We start from the raw sequence: 6,000 nt of genomic DNA, 5'->3' as shown, positions 1-6,000 counted from the left end.
ATTAGATGAAAGAAATAAGGAAGCACAACAAACTGATATTTCTTATCAGAGTGTTAAGAAGCCAAAACTCAATGTTAGAGGTAGAGTCCTCGAAGAGGCCTTTTGGGCTAGGATAAGGGAGGTTTTTTTGATGAACCTATTGGAAATGATGAGATGAAGGGACTTTTTTCTCTTCTTGAAGGTGTGGAAAATCTCCTTAATCAGAATTCTAAGTCTTATACAAGGAAAGAGATTCTTACAGATGTGGAATTAGATGAGCCGGAAGGATGTTGGGATCTGGAATTTAGATTTAACTATGAGGAAATTCTAGAGTTATATGTAATACTTTACCTTTCTTAGAGTTTATCATATGCCATTAAGAAGAAGTTTTGCTTAAAGTGCAAGAATAAATACAAGACTTGAGAAGCTAGGACAACCTTGACAAGAGGCATGAGGCTTTTTTGAAAATTCATTTATTATTATAATAACTTTAAATTATTGAAAAATTCAAGTGAAACACCTAGATTCTTTTTAGACTTTTATTGTCCTTATTTACCGAATTCAATGGTGGAATGGTGATCTTTCCATTAATCAACATCTATGTCACCGCTCTGTAGAGTTTATATAAGATGAATACCATCCTAGTTAACATAAAAGCATTTAAAATATAGCTCACCATAATGCTCAAGGTTTCTTAAAAAATTTAGTGCAGCTAAAAAATAGTCTGCATATACAATTGAGACATTTAGACAATCTTTTTGGATAAGCTTGTCATTGCTTTGAGAGAGTTTGTTAAACTTGACCAGACAACCAACATCATCAAAATCACATGAATCATTACTTGGATGTGTAGATAAATAGAATGGTGAACATCTTATGGGAAAATTGCATTGAATGTCCAGACTCTTCTTTTTATTTTCTTGAATTAACAACAAACCAACATTCAAGATACATTAAAGTTGCATAAATTTTGAATTCTTGAATTAACAACAAACAACATCAATGATACAATAAATTGGAAAAATCTTGAATGTTAATGAATATATAATCATTATAAAACAACATAATGCAAACATTAAAAAAAAACCAACCTCAAGGAGGCTTTTTTAATTTCCTAGATGATCAGAGGTTTAGAAGGTTTGACTATGTTTATGGATATCCCTAGGGAAAATGGGAAATTAGTCAATTCATAAAAATAAATAAAGTTACATCTCTACATTGACTACAATAAAACTATAAAATACAAACCAATCTTGAGTGCCACAACAATGAAACTATAAACTACAAACCATTCTTGAGTGTTAGAACCATAAACCTCCTTAAAATCCTTGAACCATTAGGTCTGAGTGCTTAGGATCAAGTTTGCAATAATTGGTATCTACTTGTGTATTAAAAAAAAGGCATTCAAAGACTGCGGAATTGACAACAATAAAATTCATTCTAGAACTATAGTTTGCAAGTCTCCTTAAATATGGTGGCAAAAATGATAGATCATATGCTTCGACTTATCAAAGAAAGTAATACATTCTATCAAAATCATAGAAATATCATTACACCTTCAACTAAATAGATTATATCCCTAAGATCTTTATTTCATATTATGTTTGCCTATATGAAACTATAACAAAATCTAACTTTTAGAAAATACAAATGCATTTAAAGGCCACATATATGTTGGAAGGAGCTCATTTATCCTATTTAGAAACTATGCAACACTTAAATTGAACTATTAGATCAATTGATCGAGAGTATGCTATCTAGACAAGTTGTTAATATCAAAGACTACATGTGCAATATATACTCCTAGATGCATGCAATTAATCAAACTAGAACTATAGATATTATATTAATATTTTATTTTTTTCCACTGGTCAAAAACTTAGTTACAATTAGGTATCTCAATAGGGAATACTAGTGACTGCAAATATAAAACCATAACTAGATTTAAGTAGGTTCCCTATATTAGCTAATGAGTCTTCAAACTCATAAATGGAACTAATAACAATTATCCTTAGGATGAACTAAGTGAATAGTGCAATTATGTGAACAACTAAAAGAAATGTGATGGTTTTCAAATACTAATTATCATTGTTGCTACTTCTATACTCCATTGCTACTTCTATACTCCATATTTCTAATCTTAAAATGCTCAAAGGCATAGCTAAGAGATGTAGTTTGCTCCATATTCATGATATAATGTAATCAAATATAATGTTAGGATATAGGTAGCTCTCTATTTATAGCATTTATAAAATTTAGACTTTTTGGGTAATAATTTTTTTAAAGACACCTCTTAAAGTACTGATTGATTGATTAATTGATTTTATTATCTTATACTTTATTGTACATCTAGAGGACATGTTACTAGAGAGTTATACTTTTTGCTTAGAATTATTATTGACGTAGAGAATTTTATATATGATAATGACTACTATATTAGAGTACCAAAGCTTTTGAAAATTTAGCCTCCTTTGAATAGTATTTTACATTATATTAGAAAAAAATCCAAGTCAACTAATAATTCATGGTGAGCACATTTATTGTTAAGTTGAAAAATAATATTATAGTATTGACTCTAATGTTATTAGGTGGTGAATATTTTTCTTTCCAAGTGTGTGTTATTGTTAATAGTGATCCATATAGTTTATTTTGTCTAAGGAGAATATATAAAGTTCTACAAAATGGACCATTGAGGCCAAAACTAGACATGTAACATAGTCTACTTGTTGTTTGTACCAAAGGATTGAGATGACATTCGGCCTTGCATTTAACTATGCAACCATAATATGATAGGACCATGTTTGGCTCTATGGTAAATGATGTGTCTCTATAGTTTGACCCCCTATTTTCTAGCCCTTCAAAACTGAAATAGCATATTAGGAGATAACAAAGGCGAGCTAGACAGAAGAAATCTGAACCCTTGACAAGGAAGAGAAATCATAGATAGAAAATTATAAACCCGACCTTTGTCGAAGGGACTAAAACAACCCTTGGAATAGTTGAAGAATTTAAATGAAAGGGCCAATAATAAATAGATATATTTGGAAAGGAGGAGGGAAATCTATAGCCTTATAACCACCTTGTAGAGGAATTGCAAATGCCTAGATTTATAGTGTTTCCTAGTTTTCTGACTGCCAGTAGTAGAATGAGGGATTTTTTACTATAGGAACCTATATAAGCATAATCAAAAAAAAATTATCAATATTGGAGATGCCTTGGTAGGCATGCCTACAAAACACAATAAGGCTAATCATTAGATAAACTATCTCATGAGCATACCTACAAAACACAATAAGTCTAATCATTAGATAAACTATCGCATGAAGATAGACACTTGCATGCAATACACACAACAAATTTTACTGAATTTCTTATCAACTTAAGTGAACATATTTAAAAGGTGTAATTTATTATTTTAAAACCCTTAGTAAATCTTTTTTTTTCCACTATGGAATGGGGGAGTAAAATTCAGATGGGAGAAGTACGAAAGGTGCTAAGGAAGAATATTGGAAGGGGAAACATTCAAACTAGCAATCTAATCACAAAAATATTTGCAATATAAGTGCAAAAGAGGATGAACAAGTGATTTTCATCTACTGTGGAAATAAGAAAGAAATGAAAATCATCATGTTAAAGATAAAAATCCCAATGGCAATACCTACTGATCTGAAGTTGTATTTTATGTGTTTCAAAAATAGAATCGCTTGCAAAATAAATTAAACATAACCATAGTAATAGTATTGACACCAGTGTGATGAGTGCATGCCAAAGCCACGTGTAGTGGGTTATACAAAGCACGCGTGGTTTTCTTTCAATGATCTGGGCATACATATTTTTAGTATAATTTTGCATTCCAAAAAATAAAAGACTACCAAGAAAGTAAGTTCAAACCAATGAGACAGTTACGAATTTGAGAATAAAACTAATATTTAATAGAAAATGAAAAACAATGCTTATTTGATGGGATTACTTTAATTTTTGAATGATTCCTAAGGAACAATTAAATGGAAAAGTTAGGAGAAAACATTAGTCCACGCCTATGGGCAGGAAGGACTAACAAATTTATAATTCAATTATCAATAGCATACATTAATCTTCTTAAGAATCAGTTATTAGAAATTAACATGTGATGATTACAACTAAAAGTTGAACTTGCTAGTAAGATAATAATGAGAGCATACCTCGTGTCTATCCTCCATTGTCTTCCTAAAGACATCATATATCAACTCATTAGACCCACCATGGTATACAGAAGAGCTCTCTTTTTCATTGTACACTTTCTTCCCATGCCTTTCTTCTTTTCCTATGTTTTTTCCATGACCAAAATTAGTGTTTCAAATAGTACTGACATTGAAACAAATAAATAAATAATGAATAGACAAGAAATACCTAAGGTAGAGAATAACAGAATATTTACGTGATGCGTAAAAGATAGGTAGCATACAGACCTCATTTCTCAAAGAAATAATAATAATAAGATGGACTTTAATGTAACAATTTTTTGTTTCAAGAGTGGGAATCTTTATTTCAGACCCGGTTGCTAAAGTTTTCATAGATAGATCTTACATTAGGATAAAAATGTAGCAACTTCATGGTCCTATATTAATTTTATTTAGTAGTGATGAACTTAATTTACATTTGGTGAAGAAAATAGCATCACTTGTTCTGAAGCATGTCCTAATAACTGAATAAAAAGAGTGACTCAACTCAATAAATTGTATCTTAAAACCTTGAGATGTCAATCTAATTTAAATTATTAACTATTGATTCCAAAAAAATCCTTTTGAATGTTGAACTGTAGAAATCTAAGTTGGAAAGCAATGATAAGCCTTTTGAAATCAATCCAAATACCTAAATAGAAAGAAATCAAAGAGCAGCTTATAAACATCCCAATGAGAGAGAAACACATAGAAAAAATCTACAAGATGAAAACCCCATATAATACCTTTGACATTTAGGAATCCTTTTGGTCTGATGGTTTCCAGGCTTCACAACCAAGTGGGCCTCCACATGATCCCATGGACATGACACCAAGAGTCAGCTGACAAATTGCCCAAACTTTCGACCAGCACTTGATGTGGCTCAAGTCCTTCCTTCCTGCCAAATCCTCTTTCTTTTGTTTCTTACCCTCATAGGCGATGATATTTCTTGTTGTCCTTTGAATCTTGTTGATTAGATCTAGATTGTGCTCCTCCTCATTTAAGCTCAACAACAATGAAACCACCCAAAAAGCTTTTAGCATCATTTTCATTTTCTTCAATCTCAACACTCAAAACAAGGGCATACAAGAAAATAACATAAGAAGAGAAGTCAAAGAACCTAAAATAATGGAATTCTAGCTTAGCTCCATGCCCAGGACTTAGCTTATGCCAATTGATCTGCACAAAGAAGAAATGGGAAAAGCCCCAATACACAGGCGAATTTTTCCTATTATTACCCAATGCAGGAATGAAGTCCCAATTTTTCTATTGCCCATGCTCATTTTTTACCTACAAATGAATGAAACTTTTTCTTTTTTTGTTATAACATTGACTTGGTCGAAATTCAACTTCGAAAAACATAGGTTGGTTGAAATTGTGACCAAATCAAGCATAATTTTTTTTACTTTTGACCAATGCAGGAATGGAAAAAAAAAATGAATCATAGCTTTGGTCAAAAATTTTGGTAGAAAAACAAGTGCAAATGTACCAGTGATCTAAACCTAGAAATTTAGTTGCTTGTACATAAGTATGATTAGCATCAACTAGAAAAAAAACATCATCATATAATATTTCTTTACTAGTGAAACTAGTATCCTCAATCTCTATTTCATAGACTTCTTAAATTGTTCAAAATAGCTTATCATGACTTACTCAAAATTGTCTGCAAGTTGCTCTACAAACTCTCCTATTTGAACTGCAATAGACATGTTGGTCTTCCAAGAAACTTTTCCAAATGAAGGAAATATGTTCTATGCATAAAAGAATATGCAAACTAGTAATGAACCAAATTTACATTATGCACTATTTTTCTTTCTCATGG

Source organism: Cupressus sempervirens, chromosome 7, assembly GCF_028749045.1.
Source record: "Cupressus sempervirens isolate cs-2001-9-10 chromosome 7, ASM2874904v1, whole genome shotgun sequence".
Taxonomy (NCBI): Eukaryota; Viridiplantae; Streptophyta; class Pinopsida; order Cupressales; family Cupressaceae; genus Cupressus; species Cupressus sempervirens.
Note: the sequence above shows the minus strand (reverse complement) of the source record.